The sequence below is a fragment of the Microtus ochrogaster genome, chromosome 22, assembly GCF_000317375.1.
Source record: "Microtus ochrogaster isolate Prairie Vole_2 chromosome 22, MicOch1.0, whole genome shotgun sequence".
Classification (NCBI taxonomy): Eukaryota; Metazoa; Chordata; class Mammalia; order Rodentia; family Cricetidae; genus Microtus; species Microtus ochrogaster.
Window position 1 is genome coordinate 30,625,911 of NC_022023.1, and position 21,581 is coordinate 30,647,491.

At 44.5% G+C, this 21,581-nt stretch overlaps 1 protein-coding gene across 1 annotated transcript in view; it reads right to left on the minus strand.

Annotated features, from left to right (window-relative positions):
* Positions 1-21,581, minus strand: part of Gabrg3 (gamma-aminobutyric acid type A receptor gamma3 subunit) — a 489,801-nt gene that overhangs the window by 454,924 nt on the left and 13,296 nt on the right. The gene's annotated exons all lie outside the window — the stretch shown is intronic.

Below are 21,581 nucleotides of genomic sequence, written 5' to 3' on the forward strand. Positions count from 1 at the left end.
CTACAGAAGAGAGCAAGGATTCTGAACTAACGTCTAGATGCGCTGCTTTAGGAGAGAGAGAGACTTAGCAGTATTCTGAGGAACAAAGAATTCGGTAAGAATCTATTATCATTTTTAGTATCCATCATCTTCATAATCATGATCATAATTATCACCTCAAGTAATCACTGCGGGCTTCTTAAAATTCAAATCCTCTGTCTCTAAGGCTTATATTAGATCTGTGGGTAATGCCTGAATGATACACAACTTCCAACTTGGAAAATTCTAGGTTTTGGGAAAATAGTTTGAGGGCCCACAGAAGAAGTGTATGTATCACAGACAAATTAGCTAAGCAAAAAGGAGCTCCCAGCTCCTGGGTCAATGCAACACTGACCCAGCTGGCCACTGGAAGCCCCATGTGGGTCACGTCAGCGCTGCTGGTCCCAGCCCAGCTCTGTGAGGGGATTACTGAGCCAACTGGTTCTGCTTCTCGAATTTGGGTTGACAGCTGGATGCCGTGTCACTCACTCCCAGAACTGCGGGTGTCAATTCTGAAACTTTCAGTCTTGTCCCACACTTCCTTTCCACGGGTGACCTCAAGAACACTAGTGGGAGTTCACTGAGGCCCACAAAATCATGTCACAGGGAACAGGGACAGAGAAACATGAAATAAGGCAAATGGTGAAACCCACCTCACTGTTCATAAAAACAAATAAACAGGCGTAGATTGCATGTTCGAAAGAGAAGAAAACATGGGTGTCAGTCATTCTTCTGGGCCACCTTCCTCCAGAGCTCCCGCTGGGAGTTACTCAAACATTCCTTAATAATCACCTCCTGAAAGAATTCAATGGTAAGACTGCAAGACACAGGAAGCCTCTGCTGAGGCTTACGACCCTGAAAACCCAGCTCTAAGGTCACCTCTGTGACCTGGTTAAATAACTTGAATTACTGTGGTTTCTCTTCTCCAGTATTTGAAGAAATCGTTCCACCTAACCACTAATTCTATCGATTACAACAGGAAAGAAAAGGTTTAAAGGGCCTTTCATGGCAGCTTCTCTGTTCTACATCTGACTGGGAATGATCGAACATCAAAATGCACGCACTGGTGAGGGGTGCATGCACAGCAGCTCCCGAAGGTCTGCTGCATGACGCCTTTAAGCAAGGCAAGGTCTGAGGGCTGTGTGTGCATCTCTGTAGCCAGCAAACTCACTGGGCTCTTTAAGGGCTATAATAGGGTGACATTGGCAAGATGTAGAACAGGGAGACCTGAACTCTCAACACAGAGATGGTAGCTCAGGGACAACACATGAATAGTTGCCTCTGTGGCAAATCCAGAAAACTTGCCAGAGCTCTGGCACCCAGGAAATAGAGAGCCAACCATGGAAAAGTCTGGTGGGAAGATTCACAGTGTTATCAGCTGGAGCCCAAACCCCCAGTTTGGCAGAGCACATTCAAGAGAAATTGCAACTCCCAACTTTTTTCTGAGGATTAAAGAGAAGGACAGAGGACTTTTAACCTTTGGATGTTTGCAGGGGTGTCACAGAGACTGTTTTCTGCCTTGTCTGAATTTGAAGTGGCTAGAAACAGGGTAAGGGATCAGGTGGCAGAGAGGTGACCTTTTGAAATGAAGCTGTCAAGGTCTTGAGAACCAGACCAGCCACGCCGTCAATGATAGCAACAACTGTCAGGAAAGGAGTAAAGCCACTACCGGGCTGGGATCACCAGCTAGCGCCTCTCCTTCTAACTCAAGTAAGACTTACCATGAGCAGAGCATATCTGAAAGAACTTTAATAAAACAGAAACTGGCTGACAACAGAAGTTGATGGATTGTACGGTACAGGACAGCATCAAGGAAGCTTGTGTCTCACAGATGAATGTATTGAGACTATTCAGCAATGGGAGTGGTATAAGGATGAGAGAGATGGATGATTTCTATGATCCCTGTTTGGTTTAATCTTAAGGAAAGCCGCTCCACCGATGCAAATAACTCCAATGAAAGCAGATTAGACCAAATTAAAATGACCGTGTTTATAAATGCAACACTCTCGGGTGGACTGAGACAACATGGCGGAACAGGAGCCCACGCAAAGCCCGGACACCATGTGTTTCTTTTTGCAGTACAAGCCTAAATACCTGTGGAAGTGGCCCTGACTCTCCCTGGACAGGGGTCAGTGCTTGACAGGCTGGGAGTTGGAGTCCAAGCCCTTGGCAGGCTGGGAGTTGGAATCCAAGTGCTTGGCAAGCTGGGAATTGGAGTCCAACTCAATATTACAATCCCTATAGAGGTAGCCTCTTGGGGCCTTCCATATCGGTGAAGTTCTAGTATTTGAAAGAATATCCAAGTACCACAAATCCCCAGTTAGAAAGGTGGATTTAAGTCATAGAGGGTTTGAGGCCAAAACAATGATAGATTCAAAAAATATCTGCAAACCCAAGGAGCTATGATGTGGGATTCCCCTCTGTATGCTGTGAATACCATTGGTTAATAAAGGAACTGCTTTGGGCCTATAGCAGAGCTGTAGGGAAACAGAGGTACACAGAGAAAACTAAACAGAATGCTGAGAGAAAAGAGGAGGAGTCAGAGAGAAGCCATGGAGCCGCCGCCAAAGACAGATATGTTGAAACTTTGCCAGTAGGCTACAAGCCTCATGGGAAAATAAAAAAATAATGGGAATGGGTTAATTATAGATGTAAGAGCTAGCTAGTAATACATTTAAGTATTTGGCTAAGCAGTGATTTAATTAATACAGTTTCTGTGTGATTATTTCCGGTCCGAGCAGCTGGAACCAACAAGCGGCCTCCTTATAACAGAGCTGGTGATTGAATTCAAATGTTGTTGTTGCTCCCAAATGAAGAAATAGGAAGATGCAAAACTACAGTATAATGAATGGGCGGCAATATAGGTGATAGAGCAAGATACCAGGAAAGGTTAGTAAGTGGGAAGAGACAGCTTGCTAATAGAGAGGGGCATGTTACTTCTTTATGGAACCATGGCTGCGCTCTTGGGACAATGCCTGAGCCTTTACAATATACTTCATACTGTGGGTTGATGACATTGTACTTAAAACATGGGACCTCACAGTGAAGCCCTTCTTAATGATAACGACCTCACAGTTTGCCTTGAGGATGAAAGCCATATTAACTGACTATTAATAGGAATTTGCCTTTGCTGAGCACCTGATAAAATTATGGCCTTAGCAGTAAGCCCACTAGATAAGGCCAAGGCAAATAACTATACAAAGAGAGAAATCTAAAAAGAAAAAGACCAAGGCCTTTTCTTCTTCCAACAAGCCCTTTCATCTGCCTGGTGATATAGCTCTTCTTCATGTACCATGTAACTGTGTACATAGAAACAGTGGTCCTTATCTACCCAGGAAGTATGGATGGATATCTTGATATCTAGATAATCCCTCTCCCACCACACACATAGACCCAATCTTCAGATATTCACGTCCGTGTGTAACACTTGCACTGCACGTATTAAGTCACCTATAGGAGACACATGATGTGTAATAGAACATGAAAACAATATAAAATGGATGGTGTAAGGAATTCTGGCAAGGATTGATGTCCACTCATGTGCGACACATAGAGACATTTTTTTCAAATACAGTTAATCCATACATAGGTGAATCCAACCCTCATATATGTGCTAGTATATATAGATATGCATATGAGTCAAAGGGGTAGCACAGTTTTCTCAATATTCATGTATGGTTTGATAAAATCCAAAGAACTTGATAGAACTTTTACTTTCCAGCTTACTTAGTAAGGGGCCAACTGCTCAACATTGAGAGGAAGGGTCAAGTGCTGGGCTCCTGTCTGCTAGATCACTCTTTGGTCCGCTGTCAGCACTGAATCTTGACGAATGTGAGAACTTAATGTCACTCTGAAGGATCTCCAGGCCCCCTGTGTGTCTAAGCACAGGTGTCTCAGGCAGCGGGAGGACAGTGGCGGACAGTCAGCTCTGGACAATACCACACAGCAGGCCTGAGCAGAGCCTTGTATTGTTCTTCCTGCTCCCCTAAGACTCCTCTGAAAATGTCCCTACCCTGGAAGAGAAAGAAAGGAAAGGATGCATCTCCTCTGAAGCTGTCTGCTGCTGTGTGCAACTGAAAAAAGCCAAGGGAAGCCATGCACCTCTTATCAGACGAGCTTCTTCACTGAGCAGTTCTTGTCACCTGCAAGAGGCTGGTGACACTCCCTGTTTTAAGTTCATTCCCTTTCCTTCAAACTGAAGGAAAACCACTGTGTTTTTGCAAGTAGTAGGTAGGAAACAGTTATCAGAGGGAAAGGAGGAGGAAGAGGAAGAAAGCAAAGTACCTAATACTTACAGAAAGAATGCAACAATTGAACAAAATAGCAAGATTACCTTGTTCCATTAACAGAAGGAACAAAAGCCTGGCATCTCACAGAGCAGCAGAATCCAGGCTACTTGAGGTCTGACTGGATTTCGGAGAGACTGTTATTCAAATGGCCCTTGTCGCCTCCACGGCAAGCAATGTTTGCTATTTTGGGGTTAATTTTAAGAGTGTGTATGCAACGCCTATAATGCAACCCAAATTTACAGAATATGACGTTATTAGAAGTTACTGGGGGAAGCTATACAGAAAGAGCACATATTTTATTATTGTGTTGTCTCTAGTGTGCAGGACAGACAGATCCATGGCGACCGGAAGTGGATGAGTGGTCATAAGAAGCTGGGGAAGGGAGAAAGAATGAGGATTGCTGGCTGACAGCCACAGGGTTTCCTGCAGGGGTTGAAAATATAACGGGATCAGATAATGGGCAGGACCATGTGATGAGCGAATACACCTCTTCAACATGCTGACTTATGCATTTCAAGCAGCATGTGTTCTGGTATGTGAGTTAAATCTCGAGAGCACAGCAAAAATTGCTCAATGTCTCACTCGCAACCGTAGCTTTCCAAGGCAGGGTTCATTAATCCTAAACCTTCAGTGGTTTGGTTGTAATGTATTTTAGGAACTCAGCACACACATTTACAACCCTGAGCCTGGGTGAAACTTTGTTTTTTTTTTTTTTTTAAGTAACATGAAATTAAGATTTATATATAACTATTGATAACTACCAATGGAACTTCTGTATATTTATATTGTTATATCACATTCTGTATATTTATATTGTTACATCACACAGCATACAGTAATGTAAGATCTTTAACTATTTTTCTGGGTTATCTTTACATGCCCTATATATTCACAACATTTGATGCTAACTCGAATTTGCTACCAAAGTCACATGTGAAGACAGCTACAACATATTTAGAGATGGTTTGCATTTCTCTCTAAATGAGGCATGCAGACTTTTGCTATAACTTTCCCCTTGGAAAAGAAACCTACAGATAAAGTCCACAACACTGCTCCAGGCCAGAGTCGCTCCAAGGAGAACAAAGATCAGAATTCCCTTTCATGGTTTTGCTGCCTCGTGGGGCTTGTGCTTTAGATCTGGAAATGAGGCGGAGGCATTGGCATGTTTGGGCAGATGGTCATTCCCGTGCCCAGCTGCTGGAAGGATCCAGAGCAAGACAACCTTGTGGAAGTTTATATCCTATGCAGCAAAAAATTATTCTTGTCCAAATCAGACTAGGAAAAGCTTCCCTAGTAGAGTGGAATTAGCCAAAAACTCTGCCTACAAGGGTGAATCTACATGAGAAAGAACATCCAAAAATGCAGGAGCTACTCCTGAACCTAGTTTCTGGTCTTATCTGAGCCCCCTGCTACTACTGTGTGAACTAGCCAAAGCCAGCTTAAGACACATGGCTGGAAGCAGTTCAATCTCATTTGTAAGCCTGCAGAGACATTAGCAACTGAGACAGCTAACCCAGATGGGGCAGTACTTCTCCTACCTGGAGTAACAGCAACTACAATTAACTTTGGGAAAACCATTAAAATTCAGGGAAAAAAAAAATACCTAAAACAGAGGCTATCAAGATACCACACATTAGGCGATGGTGAACAGCACCACTGAACCTAGAAACAAGCAAAGCTGGTTTGTGGTGGAGAGAGAAACACAACTGTCTGTCCAGCGTCCCACGGAGCCTCTAACTCTCTGCATTGAATGCCAATGAAACAATAACTGTGTGGTAAGAGAGAAGGGAGAATATAGTTTCATTGTAGTTATCAAAATTAAGAGGAACTCGAAAGCAGGAGAAAATCTTCACACCAACCCTGAGTGAGGCATGAGGTCTCCCACTCTGTATGCTCCATTGCTTACAGAGCAGTATCGTTCAAAATAAAAACCCAAACAAGTACCAAAACATAGAACATTGCCCTCAAAGCAGATTACTTCATTAATTAAAATACCCAATTTAAATGCTGAGGGAGAGGAGAGCTTAAACACATTGCCTCACTCCTCCTGTTCCTGAAGTTTCTGTAGATTGTCTGAGATCAGAAGGGTCTTCTGGACATGGACATACTGAACATTTTCTGTGTCCCAACAAGCCATGGCAGTCAATATCACCAGGTCTTCACAACAGGCAGGGGCCTCCAGCACATTGTATTACTGGTCTGGTTACGGGATAGAATGTCTGAAGTGTTCACGATATCTGACAACAATATTAATTTACAGGCATCCTTGTTGCTGGAAGATTAGGCTTACACATGGCTTTAAAAGTTGTTACCGCTGTTACCGTTGGTAAAGATAAAAATAGTATCTAATGTGAAATCACTTAAATTTTCCTATATTCCCATAATAATCATGACATAAGGTCATGTGCTACAGTTGGATCTGATGAATCCTCCATGCCCATGTGTTAAGGTTTAGTTCCCACCCCATAGCTGGGAGAAATCAGAACTTTCCAGAGGTGGAACCTACTGAGTGGGTTGTTGTTGTGTGGTTGGTTACATGGGGCTGTGACACCACAGACTCTCCACTCTCTTTGCTGCCTGGCCTGGCATGACATGCACGGGCCTTAACTGTGTTACACACTGTTCGCCATACCTATACAGTTCTCCTACCAGAGGCTTCAAAGGCCTGTCCCCATATGATCATGGACTAGTGAACCTAGATCTTTGTGAGCCGGAAGAGACCACTTATGGCTAAAAATAAATTATTGCCTGTGTCTCATCACACCTAAGTAAAGTTCACAGATGAGAAAATAACAACCAAACAGCCCCAAATAAGAGTCTTTGCATTGACCATATCCTAAAAGGCTGAGCATGGATATCTCTCTTCAACAAAAACCCCCTTCCACCTTCCTTCCTCAATCGGATGCCAATGACTGCACCTGCCCTGGTATAAGCAGACTGCAAGGGATGCTGCACTTTTCCTGTTTCCGGTGCTACTCCGGAGATGTAAGAGGCCGAATATCAACCCAGAGTGGGTGTGGCTGTACGTCCGGCCAGCACTCACCTGCCCCTGCCTTGCAACAAATAGGCTTTATGAAGAAATCCCCAAAAAGAGAGGTGCTAAAAGGAAGTGCATTCATCCCTAGCTGTTCCATCCAGAGGCTAAAAGAGATTTAAAACCAACAGTCAACAGCTTCAGACCCCACCTGAGACAGTACAACAGGAACTGGCCTCTCTTGAAATGCTCAAAACCCTAAGAAAATGCTGAAACAATGGCTTTCAAGACACAAGGTGTGAAACATCACAAAACAGTGACCACTGAGGACAGAAAGAGGTGAAAAGGAGCCCTGGCCCTACACCATCTGAGTCATGGCAAGTCATCCAGGCAGGGGGTGAGCCTCTGAGTTGGACACAAAGCTCAGGGTCCAAACAGACCAACACTCCTAGAGTTCAAAGCACACAGACTGCCAAGGGACTGTTGGGATCCAAAGAGTACCCCTCTTAGGGAATCACAGACTGTGTGTGAGGAGAGTTTAGAAATGCAGCGAAGACTATATGGTAGCACCCAGTGTGCCCACGTGACAAGGAATACCCACCCTTACTAAGAGCCAGACTGACTTGAATCCAGAAGTGCTGAAGCAACAAAATCGCCCAACAAAGCTCAAAGACAGAATTCAAAGGTTTACAATCTTTCTGATGAACTTAACTATACTACACAATGCATTCCAGAATATTTATAGGAATATAAAAATATCAATTGTCAACAAGAAAAAAAAATCACAGTGTCTGAAAATAAAACAAAACAAACAAGCAAAAACTGAACACATGACCGAGCAGAAGAAGCACAGTGAGGACATGAACCCACCAACCAGATGGAGACACAGGCCAGAAAGAACTGGGAAGCAAAAGCAGATCAACACAAATCCTGGAATTGGGAGCAAGGCTACTGAAGCCGTAGTTATCTACTTCACATACGCTATCTCAGAGGAAAGCAATCAATCCAAGCTCACTCTTAGCTTTCTGGTACCAACAACAAAGAGTAGAGAGTGATAGAAGGTTATCAGAGAGAAACCAAGGGAGAGGGGCAGTCACAAAGCACCCTCCTGGAATCACAGAGTCATCTCGGGACACCAGACGTTCTGTGTGCCTGAACCAAGCTGCCCAGGAGCTATCAGAGAAATACGAGGAGCACCGAAAACATTCCCCAAGCTATAAACGGATGCTTCCACAAAGACCAGAAATGTTACTAAACACAAACACTTAACATGCCACGGATGAACACTGGCTGTAAGATAAACAGCAGCACTTCCCAAGGAGTCAAGGCTTGAATTAAAGAAACTATCTCCATCTATGGTCATCTGTGTGGGACCAAAGCTCCAACTTCCTGGGACTACGGGAAATAATTAAGCTAACAATCCACAGATAAATGACAAACACAGTGTGAGATTCCCGAACAGCTGGTGACGTAGATAGCCAAGAATTAAAAAAAAAAAAATACAAATAGCTAAGATTTGAGGAGAATAACTGACCAATAACGTAATTCATGTCCAGGGCAAGAGCCATCCGCGAGTGAGGCCAAAGACAAAAATCAAGGCAGAAGGTCCAAATAGTGACTCTGGAGTTTGCCTACTCGACACAGATTTCTCTATTAGTTAGATAAGCCATTGCAATATAAACAAGAGGTGCCCCTCATCCCTTGCCCCCTGATGCAGGCAGGAAAGTTTCCCCCCAAAGTCAAGTGAGCAAGAGATCTGGCTCTGCCCCTCACAAGCTACAGCACTTGGGAGAGAGGATCCTGCACCTTGCCTAGTGAAGGCAGCAGAGCTGACCTAAGCAGGGATGCAGGTAAGCCTTCCTGCTCACTAGGTCCCTAGGTGTGAACGTGGAAGAGCTGGCCCCACTACTTAACTGTCTTAAGGCAGCATGAGTGAGGAAGAGACACCCAACCCCTTGCCACTTATGGCAAGCAGGAGAGCTGGCCCCTGGGTTATGAGAGTGGAAGACCTACCTGGCCCTCAGCAGCTGCAGCGTTCAGGAGGGCTGGCCCTGCAGCTCACCTGGGCAGCACAGTAGAGCTGACCCTGTTGGTAGGGGCAGGGGTGGGCTGTACTGAGTGCAGAACTCACCATGTTCCCGCATCTGCCAGATGGTGGTGTGAAAGAAACCCGGCCTTTCCCCTCAACGTCTGTGGCAGGAAGGAGAGATAACCTCGGGGGCATGAGAGTTGGAGAGCTATTCCTGTCTCGGAGAGTGGCCCAGCATCTCTCCTAAGCAACACAATGGAGTTGCCCTGGTGGTGTGGGTGCCAGTGAGTCCATCCCAAGGGCGTGAGAGCAGGAGAAGCAGCCCCGCCCTTGCTGCCTGATGCATAGCCAACACAGTGCTTGAGAGTCTGCCCTTGTAGTGAGAATGAGAGAGAGCTTCAGGGCCAACCAACACAGCCACCACCCCGACCCAGAGCTATGAGTTGGCCCACCCCAACATTCACCCCGTCTATGAACTGCTGGAACATATCGAGGGGCCAGTCCTACAGATCCAACGCTGTGAGATCTCCATGACACAGGGCAACAGCGGGATATGTAAGAAGAGTCGCACCGAGGGCTCAGAAGAAGCCACAGGCCTCAATCCAGACCACTGACTCAACAAATGACTTGCAAGTAAAGATGTATGGACTGAAGGGTACACTGTATGACTCACTGTGACATACTGCAGCTTCCAGGACAAGATCTTTTTTTGTTTTATTTGTGTAGGAAAGTTGCAAGGGCAGAGGGTAGAGGCAAAGAGATGCAGAGATTAATGGGACCAGAATGCATGATGTGAAATCCATAAAGAATCAATAAAAAGTTTAAAAAGTAAAGCATTATATATATATGCATGTATGTATATATATATACGTATATATATACGTATATATATATATACATATATATAATTTACATACAAACACACACAGAGAGAGAAAAAAGGCAGAAAAAGAAAGACATGAATATGTAAAGGCTGAAAAGTTAGTATTGAGCTATTATAACATATTACCTAAGCATCAAATATCAAAAATGTGCAAGAATTCCAAATAAATAAATGAAGGCAGCATTCACCTTTCTGAGCTACATCCATGGAGGTGTGTGTGTGTGTGTGTGTGTGTGTGTGTGTGTGTGTGCAAGTGTGCATGTGACTCGTGCAGCATGGGTATACAAGAAAGAAGAGTAAAAGGGACAGAAAAGCGCATATTTGAGGATGATGTCTACTGTGGTCCAGCCATGGCAAGTTCGTACGTTCCAGGGTAGAGGCATGATTATTAGAAATGTCAGATAGGAGGAACAGAGATAAGAAAGAAACACAGAGATGCAGGTGTTGATAGAGATTTCTGTCCCGTCCCATCCCACAGCCATTCAGCCCCAAAGAAACACATAGAGATCCACATTAATTATAAACTGGTTGGTCTAGTAGCTCAGGCTTCTTATTAACTCTTATAACTTATATTAGCCCATAATTCTTATCTGCGTTAGCCACGTGGCTTGGTACCTTTTTCGGTGAGGCAGTCACAGTCACATCTTGCTTCCTCTTCAACTGAGTGAAGACTGTAGACTGAGACTTTCCTCTTCCCAGAATTCTCCTGTTCCTATTACCGCACCGCTACTTCCTGCTTGGGTACTGGCCAATCAGCATTTTATTAAACAAGTACAAGAAACAAATCTTTACAGGGTAAAAACCATTGTCTCACAGCACACAGGATAGTACCGGGAAGGGAATTCAGCGGGTCCTGAATGCTGAATTTTGAGTTCTGAGTTAGCTTGTGTTTGATTTTCCATACACTTTTATACCCCAACACAAAAGGGGGGGGAGGCTGCAGTAACATGATACAAAGGACAACCAGAACAGTTATTTGCTTCAATATTTGAGATATCAAGCAATTATTTTCTAAGCAAAGCAAACCTATGATGTTGGGGGCAGTGAATGCACCCTAGACTAAGTATCCTGCAGGCAGCCACAAAGTCAAACCTCCTATTTTAAATGAAGGAGCACAGGAGTATGTTTGAATTCTCTGACCTTTGGTCTATGGGCCATCTTAATGTCCAAAACACCAAGTAACCACACCCTAGATGGGGATCTCTTGTTTAGTAGCCACACCTGTTGTTAGCAACTCTGAAAGTACAAAAATAAACTTAAACTCTCTGATCTCTGACAAAGTAGAACAGGCTTGCATCTGTGTACATCCTGACATTAAATAAAGTATCTTCACATGAAGTCATTATTTGCTTTGTTTTGGCATTTTTTGATTGTTTGAGACAGTAAGCCCCAATGAGCCTGGCACTAGTTAGGAAAGCCAGGCTGGCTCCAAACTTTCCAACCTCTGTTATCCTAGGGAGTGTGCACAGCACGTGTGCCGGTGGGCAATGGATATCAGATCCCTAGAGCTGGAATTGCAGTTCTGAGCTACTGTGACGGGGCTGACAGCAACCGAGCTGGGTTCCTCTGGAAAGACAGCAAGAGCTCTTCATGGGCTGAGACATCTCTCCCTCCACTCCCTACATTCAATAATGTTAAGGAATCCCAAGAAAGTTGACACAGAGAAATGGATAAGATGCAAGAGAGCCAAACTGCTGAAACTCAAAGGTAAAAGGAAGCTTTTGAAAGCAGCTAAAGGGAACAACACAAGACAAGAAAGGGGCTGGAGATATTGCTCCGTGGTTAAGAGCACGGACTGCTTTTCCAGAGGATCTGGGTTCAATTCCCAGAACCCACATGGCAGCTCACACCTGTCTATAACTTCAGTTTCAGGGGACCCAGCACCCGTGGCAAAAACATCAATGCACATAAAAATAAAGTAAATATTTCAGAAAACGCAACTGCAGTTAGATGGCTGGAACAATGGAGATTCAACAAAAAGACAAGAAGGCAAATCTGAAAGACTCTTAGATAAAGCACAGCATAGAGACTGTGACTGGTATGTAAGTGCCTCTCTAGTTTCATAATACATAGAGATTTTGACGCTTCACTTTCTATCATTGAACTCAACAGAAAACCAGAGAGAAAACATATCCCTTCAATTGATCATCAGACAGAAATCCAAACAATAAAATGAATGAGCTATGGATGCAAGCTACTTATGAATGAAATGAGTTCTGGTTAGCCAAAACCAATAGGAACTGGGGAAGAAGGTGTTGATTTGGCTTTCAGATAACAGTCCCTCATCAGGGGAAGTTGAGGCAAGAAGAACTGAAAACCAGAACTTGGAGGCTGGAACTGAAGCAGGGACCATGGAGGGATGTTGCTTACTGACTTGCTCCTCACGACTCATTCTCTTTGCTTTTTTACACACCCAGGATAGACTGCCAAGTGTGGGACCGCCCAGAGCAGGCTGGGTTCCCCCACATCATCATCAATCAGAAACCTGCCATGCTGACTTGCAGCCATCCAATGTGATGGAGGCATTTTCTCAGCTGAAGACCCTCTTCCCAGATAGTTCTAGCTTGTGTCAAGATGCTAAAATACCAACCAGGACAAGATGAAACTTGGAAACGCTAGAGGTAAAAAGCCCAAACACTCTGATTCCATCATCTGCAAATGAATAATAGTGCTCCACAGAACAGAAATGACACTTGTTTGATTACCTAGGGTTCTGGGAGACAAAGGACAATGGGGAAACGTCCTTCCTTTGGAGATGACAAAAATGCTCTAAATTTAAATATTGGCTGAATAACTTTATAAATATAATAAAAGCACTGGACCATCCACTTTAGTAGAATGAATTTTATAGCTTATCATTTATATTTTAATGATAAATATAAAAAGGAAGACAAAAATAAAAAAAAACATTTCAGACATACAGGCACTAAAAGAATTCATTACAAAAAGTGATGTGCTAAAAGAGAAATTTACAGGAAATCCTTTAGGCAAAGGAAAATTACAAAAGACATATGATGATCTAGAGAGCCCCCCCCAAAAAAAAAACACAAGCTCTTGCGATTTCTCCCGGTTACCCACCATACCTAGTCCTAAGACCCTACTGCTACAGACACCACACACTAGGAATAGAAGATGCAGAAAAATCACACTGGAGCCATACTAGGAGATTCCTCCAAACTGGTTGGTATTCAAGATGCCAAATGGTGTTCTGCAGGCTATGGTGAGGTAACAGCACTGACAATCTAATGCGGATGGAAGTCTAAGAATTATAGGACCCACCTGCCAGACAGATGTGCCTACTGACCTGACATTGGCATGATGGATATGAGGGGACCAGATACTCCCTAATTTGAACTGGGGTTTGCTCTATAAGGTAAAAGCCCATGCCTAAAACTAAATCTAATTCAACGTCTGTGACTAGAGAGGTCCTGGGCCCTGGTGGACAGTGGATATTAATGTGGTTGCTTAGAGGCATTGATATAGCATTATGTCACCCCTGAACTATCTCTCTTTATAACCTCAGATGAACAGTGCTCTCAGGCATGAACAGAGATGCCTCTTCCTGAAATCGACAGAGACAAATAAAAAGGCCCTGGGCTGAAGAAGGTGTGAAGAATGGAGAATACTTGAGGGCTCAGTCCTAGACAAGATATGTCTACTACCACCTTAAGATTCAGAGGACATTACAACAAAGGGGGCTGGATGAGTCTAAGAGCTAAGGGATAGGGAGAGAGCGCGGCGTGAAGTATGATCTTATGAACAGGATACAGACATGGAACCTCCAACTCCTAACAGCTCTGCACAGCGTCACTGGGTCCTAGGATACCAGGCCCTTCTAGCATTGAGAGATGAAGACAAAACAGTCTCAAGGGGCCCTCCCACACAACGCCCATCCACTGATGGTCTCTTCCCTTTCTGTGATAAGAAGAAGTACAGTGTCTAGTTGTCCCAGTGCTCAACCTACAAGGCTCTTGCGGTGAGATCCATGCTCAGAATATCCCTGTTTCAACTCTGGTGGAAACTAAATAAACCAAAGCCAATGCGTAGGGGAATGAGCTTTAGAGAAAGAAGGAGGTTTGGAGGGGTAGGATGTAAGGGAAAGAAGCTAGGTGGAGATGAACCAACACATGCAGTGTTCGTGTATGACATTACGAAAGAACAGAACGTGTTAGTAAAGACCCAAGTTTGGAGGAGGTTTGCTTCTTATTGCTGTGATGAACATGGCAAAGGCAACCTGGGGAGGAGAAAAAGTGTTATTTAGCTCACACTTTGTGAGACCCAGTGATCACTAAAGGGGTCAAGAACCTGAGGACAGGAACTGACAAGAGATCATGGAGGAACACTGCTTCCTGGCTTGCTCTCAGGATCATGGCCAGCCGACTTTCTTATACAGCCCTGGACCAATGTCTAGGGGTAGCACAGGCCACAGTGAGCTGGTTTCTCTCATCTGAATCGTTCATCAAGAAAATACACTACAGACATGCTTACAGACCAATCTGATCAGAACAGTCTCTCAACGGAGGTTCCCTCTTCTCAGATGACGCTAGCTTGTGTCAAGTAGATAAAAACTAACCATCACACAGGATAGGAATGGGGTCTCTGGAGAGAGTTGGAGGGTGTGGGAGATGGACAGAATCAAGATGAATCGTGATAATGTACAGAATTACCAGAGAAAAAAGAATAAAGAGTTATTTTAATAAAACATAACAAACTGAACACATTTTAAGAAAAGAAATACTAATCATTACAAAGACGGCAATGATGTATCCTTAAGCAGATCATGTCTATTTAAATGAAAATAATAAGAACACAACACAGAGGTTCTAACACGATGAAAAATTCTCTTGAATTTACACTCAATGAACTGATATATTGCCCAAGGACCAATTACAGTACACAGTAAACTTTTAACAGAATAAAATCACGGATTAACACTCATAAGAATATATAAGCAAGCAGAACCACAAAAGAGGAAGGGAGGGCTGGAGAGATGGCTCAGCGGTTAAGAGCACTGACTGTTCTTCCAGAGGACCTGGGTTTGATTTCCAGCACCCACATGGCAGCTCACAACTGTCTGAAAATGTAGTTCCACGAGATCTGACACCTTCACACCAACGAACATAATAAAGTTAAATAAACAAAAAAATTTTTAAAAAAAGAGGAAGGGAAACAAAAGGAGAAAGAGAATGAAAAACAGAAGAGAACCATAGGCTTAAGTTCACACCAACCCTCTCAGGCAACATGATAAAAGCAGACTGCTGGGAAGAGCAAAATAAGCGCAAGCCTCACCTCCTAAACCCCTTCCAGAAATAAAGTGTAAACAGAGCAACCAATATACATTAGAAGCAATGGAAATGGAAGGCCTGCCCCACCCCAACACCGGTGCCAGGAAAGCTGGAGGGATAGCTCAGAATTCAACAGAGTACTACCAGGGTTGAAGATATTCAGTTGATCCTGACAAAGCAGCCAGTTACTCAAGAGGGCGTGAGGCCCCTAAATGCATAAGCTTAGCAGTAAGCCTTCCAAAGGCCCGATGCAACGATACGAGCACCAACAAAGCTGGAGAAAAGCGGAGGCACAGCCATCCCGGGCATTTTCATACCTCGCTTGAGAACCAGACAGAAATAGACCCAAATTGGCAAGTAGGCTGCTGAGACAGTAGGAAGCACTTTACGCAATTGGTCTAGATTTTAACTGTGTTTGTTTTCCCCACAGTCTTTCTGCAGCCTTGAAATGCCCTTCCTCCCAAAGCCCACCCTGTTCCGGGGCTTGTGATGCAGTAGGAAGCTGTTTGGAAGACTTGGTTTTCACAATCCTCTCTCAGGGTCCCAGGGAAGCTGGTTGAAGGACACCACAGGAACAGAAGGCCCAGGCAACCTAAACATTCCTCAGACCGGAAGGTGGTCTTGGTTGTCTTTCTGGCACTGAGGATGGAAGACAGGGTCTCCCACACGCCAGCAAAGTTCTCCGCCACCAAGCTACACCCACCTTTCATACAGGCTCTCTTTCATACACCCTCTCTGGGTGGGTTCTGCTACTGAGGCAGTGGAGTGCTATAGAAACGGCTTCTGCACTGCATTGCTTGGGAAACAGCTCTACAAGATTTATTTTTGACACCTGTACATGCATTGTATAAATGCAATTTTTTAAAAAAATCTCTGTTCTGCACTCAGTGGATTCAGCACACAAAGGATTCAAGCATTCAGAACTGGACTGTCCTATCTGGAGACACAACTCACATCCCAAACTCAGGCAGTGCACATGGTTCCGAGAAATCTTTGACCAGAGAAGAAATAGCCAGAAAGATCATCTAGGAACAACAGAGACTGAGGAAATAGGACAGTGCCCTATGACTGACCCTTAGAAACCCAAAACTCGCACCCTGGCTGCTGGAGAGGCCCTCTCTACCCTTCTGAGGTCAGATACCCAGGCCATATCCCCTTGAGATCTGTGGGAACCTTGTGGGTGAATCCCAGTAAGAGCCATTACCTCCAGGACTGGCAAGCTTCCTCCCTCTGCAAACCAAATAAGCCCATGTTTCTCATGTTTGCCTGAAGTCAAAACCCACAAACTCCTCAGAGTCCAGGAGAGCACAGTGGGGAAGGAGTCAATCATTCATGAGATCCCTGGGAAGCTGGGGCCTAGCTGCAGGCCTACCTCTGCCCCCAGAGAGCAAGGGACTCACCCTGCAAATGCGGGCCTTTTGGGCTGCTGGGGAGAGTATCTGGCTCCATGGAGTGTGGGGATGATGTGCAATAGGACGGTTACGCTAGGCAAGCAAGTTGACTAGGAGCTACCACCTCGTGCCAGGGCAGAAGGAGTGTGTAAGAAACAGAAGCAAAAGACACCATCTTTTTCTATCTGCGGGCTAAATGGGACAAAGGAATTTTGATCAATCTTTAAAGAGGCCATCTGTCAAAATTCCCTCCCCAAGTCAGCATTTTTCTAAGATTAAAGTGTGCGCCCAAGGTTGCTTCCTGTTCTCAAAAGTTGCGCTTTACTCATAAGCTGCACTGCCCTGAGCCAGGCAATCCTGTAAGAATTGGAAGGCTAGCTCTGACAACTTAGGATGCAGCACGGCAACCCCTCTGTGTGTCAGGAAGAAAGGTCTAGCAGGACCCTTGCTGAGTGGGTTTCTCTGCCCAGTTTGGCACAGCTACAGACTTTTCCACAGAAGGGAAACTTTGTTGTTGTTTTTTTGTTTGTTTTGTTTTTGTTTGGCTTACAGAAAGAGTTTGGATTGTGTGGTCATCTCTAGAGACCCCAGGTCCATTTCTTTTTCTCTTTTTAATTTTTAAATTAAAATAAAATTATGCCACTTTTCTTTTTCAATCTTTTCTGTACTCTATACAGTATACCTTCCATGTTTCCTCTCAAACTCATGATCTCTTTCTGTGTTATTGTTATGTGCACACGTGTGTGTGCGTGCACACCCACCCACACTTATGTATATGACTGGGGGGGGGCTGAACACTCTGTATAGGATAACCAACCTAGAAGCTTATCCCTGGGAAAGCCTTTCTCCTCTTTCTCCTACTCTCAGCGTTCTCTATATTCCTTAGTTCCTAAGGTCCTTTCCACGCGTGATGAACCCTAAGGCTTCCCTCTTCCCTGTTAGCACGGCTACTGATACTGTCCTTTTGGGGGGCTTGTTCAGACAGCCACGCTGCTGAGGCACCATGGGTAAAGCTTCCTTGCCATTTCTCGGAGCCATAATCTCACAGCACTTTTCCTGGTCCTAGTATAGTCTGTCTACTCCCTCTTCCCTGATGTCCCCCCGCCTCGAGGGCAGGAGTTGGGCTGTGGATGCATGAATTAGGGCTGGGTACCCTATAGTCACAATTTCTCTGCATTTTGACAAGTTGTGGTTTTCAGTTACCATCTCCGTCTACTGCAGGGAGAAGTTTCACTGCTGGCGATTTAAAGTTACATGTATCTGTGATAGGAGGGTAAATATTTAGAACCCAGTGAGAAATTATGCTGGTTTAATAAAGTCATGACTGTAGTCTCTCCTTTAAGTCCAAGATCTCACAACCCCAGGTAGTTGGCCTGGTTTCCAGCACTAGGCATGGCTGTCCTCTTGTTAAGTGGACTCTGATACAGTTAGAGATCTGTCAGTTATCACCCAGATATGAGTCCCACTACTGTACCCTTAGGATTATTATTACACCATGATGGTCTTCATGGTAGTTCATACTTGCAACAGCTAAGTAGGACTAGTTGGTTGTTTGCCTCTCCTGGAATCCTGTTTCCATGGTCTGGTGGTTGCGAATAGAGCAGCAAGGAACATGGCTGAGCAAGTATCTGTGAAGTAGGGTGTTGAATCCTTTGGGCATAAGTCAAAGAGTGGTACAGCTGGCTTATATGATAGATTTATTTTTAGCTTTTTGAAAATTCTCCACAATGATCCCCATAGTGGCTGCCCTAGTTTTGAACCCCACCAACAGCAAATGAGGGCTCCCTTCTTTCCATATCCTCACCAGGATTTACTGTCCATTGCTCTCTTGATATTTGCCATTCTGACTGAAGTAAGAAGAAATCTCAAAATCCTTTTAATTTGCACTCCCTAATTGCAAAGGAGGGTGTACACTTTTTGATACATTTCTTGGCCCCTTTTATTTCTTCATTTAAGAATTCTCTGTTCAGATTCAGAAGCCCTTATTTTGAATGGGTCACTTGCTTTCTTGACTCCTTGTTTTGTTTTGTTTTGTTTTACTTATTTATGCATTCAGTATATTAAAGACACATTTCTTTAAAAGGAGCAATCCCAGGCCTGGTCTCGGCCCACACAGGGTACACAGCCTGCAGGGGTGACAGACGGAGAAAACAAGATCAAGCAGCGTGTGATGAACGTGGCAGGAGGAAGGATAAAGTACACCCAGGCTCACCTGGAGCTGGGGAAAGGCTTTCCCAAGGAAGGACCTTAGAGTCGGGATCGCAAAGCTGCTAACTGGGGCAGAGGCAGCAGTAGACATGAACAAAGACCACACAACCGCAGGGGAATGAACAAATGGAAAATACTTTATAGGCTAAATTTTAGGCAGACTGAAGGCTGAGGCCAGGGAGGAAAGGCTGCTATCAGACTCTGGTTTCCACTGACTTCCTGGGAGAACGGTATCAAGACATCTCCTGGGCCACTGCACCCAAGTCTTACTCTAAATCACACACACACACACACACACACACACACACACACACACACACACACACTGTCGGAATTTAGTTTCCTTCCTTACAACGATGAACAATGGACCACCCACTTCTCTGCTCAGTCTGCTCCTTGTTGAACATATAGTCCAGGACAACCAGGATTGTGGTGTGGGCCACAGATCATACACCAGGGCCAGGCACCTTGCAGATATCAGGAAGATTTGATGAAACAAATTAAGGAACTCAGAAGAAAGCACTCTCAGAGAGTAATGCCGACCCTGGGGATCATCATCTGGGAGGAAGAAATTGGATTCTTACCCACTGCTGGTGGAGTAAATTAGCAGTTACCGTGGAAATCAGTATGGAGGCTGCTGAAAAACTAGCTAAGGGATACAGGTTTGATCTAGCTATGCCAGTCCTGGGTGCACACCCAAAGGACCCAAAAATATTCTACCGCAGATATACCTGTCCGTCTGGGTTTCCTGCTGCCGTATTCACGGTAGAAAGAAATGGGCTCGTCCTGTATGCCCATCGATAAATATATGGAGAAGAAAAAAACACAGGGTATCTACACAAAAGTTCTTTTCATCTGTAAATAAATCTATGTCCTTTGCAAGGAAATAGATGAAACCATAGAGCGTATTAAGTGCAAAAGACCAGACTTTATGCTTTAGTTACTTTTCAATTGCTTTGACAAAACACCATGACCAAGGCAACCTATAGATGGGATGATTTATTTGGGGCTTCCTGTTCCAGGAGGACAGATGTCCGTCACCATCGTAGTCGGGAAATGGGGCAGCAATTACAAGTGATAAATGGAGCATCAAGCTGAGCGCTCACATCCTCAACCACAAGAAGGAAGCAGGGTTCTGAAACCCCAGAGCCTGTCCCCAGCAACATCCTTCCTCCAGCAAGGCTGTACCTCCTGAGGCTCCCCAGAGGGCACCACCCACAGGGAAATCAAGTGTTTAAATGTCTGAGACTCTGTGAGCTCATTCATTAAAACCAGGACAGTCAGAAGGACAAGAAGCACAGAAGCCGCGTTTTCCCTACCATGTGGGAAGACTATACAACTGTATGTATGAACGACAGGAAAAAGGAGTGTCTTGGGAAGGGAGCCCCAGCAGGAGGCGGGAAGGGAATGGGGCGTGAAGGAGAGGGATAAGATGGAAGCGCACTGCACATGCATGAAAATAGTGAAGCTTATCGTTCCTGTTATTTCATAAAAATAATACAAAGAAGTAAAAACCTTACATGCATCACGGTTACCATGATCACAGCGAGAACAACACTGAGAAAGCCAACCAACCATAGCAGCAGATAAAGGTTCTGTGAGACACCTTTTTGGTCTTGGTAACAGACTTTTTTTTTTCTTTCATTTTATTTCCATATACTTGTCTATTTCAGCCATCTGTCCATGTCTCTATTTATTTATTTACCTTAGTAATGGGGATGGAACCCAGGCCTCACACATGTGTAGTGAGACAGAAGCAAGCCCTCGCTGGCCTCCTGTAATGACCAACAGCTATTAACCCATCATCTCATCAATGCCAGGCTTTGAACTAAGTGCCTTGCCCTGAATCCTCTTAGTCATCTCCAGCAGGAGCATTCCAAGAAGCACTGTCTCCACCCCCAACTCTACAAAGCACAGGTCACCCAATAAGTCAGGAGCAGCCTGAGAGCTGGAAGCTCAAGATGGATGGGAGCTGCTTCCTCGAAGTATCAGTGACCAGCATTCGCCTCTTCCTTTCCCAGCGCTCACATGAGCAGGATTGCATCAAGGGTACACAGCTCCAGCTGTGTAGAATCTCCACCCAACCCACACTCGCACTGCTCTCGTCTAGAGAACACTTGAGATAACAGCAGACCCTGCTTTCTTTCAGATTGCACACCAAGACAGGCCCTTCATGCCATGACACAAACCTCCCTAAACTTCACAGGACTCCAGTTGTTCACAGTGTGGTCTTTGACCATGGCGCAACGAAATTAGAAATCAAAAACAGAAAGATGCCTTGAGTCACCTCGAATATTTAGGAAATAAAGGGAACACATCCAAATAGTCAAGAGTCAAAAGTGAAACAAAATAGAAAGGACTTTGTCTCTAGCGGATGAAACACAGAAATATGAGGGAAAATATAAGGAGTCCCGATAGCGGGAAACTCAGGAGAAACTGTGAGGCTGGACTCTAGACTCGAAAAGAGATGGAAGGCTGGAGAGAAGGCTCAGAGGTTAAGAGCA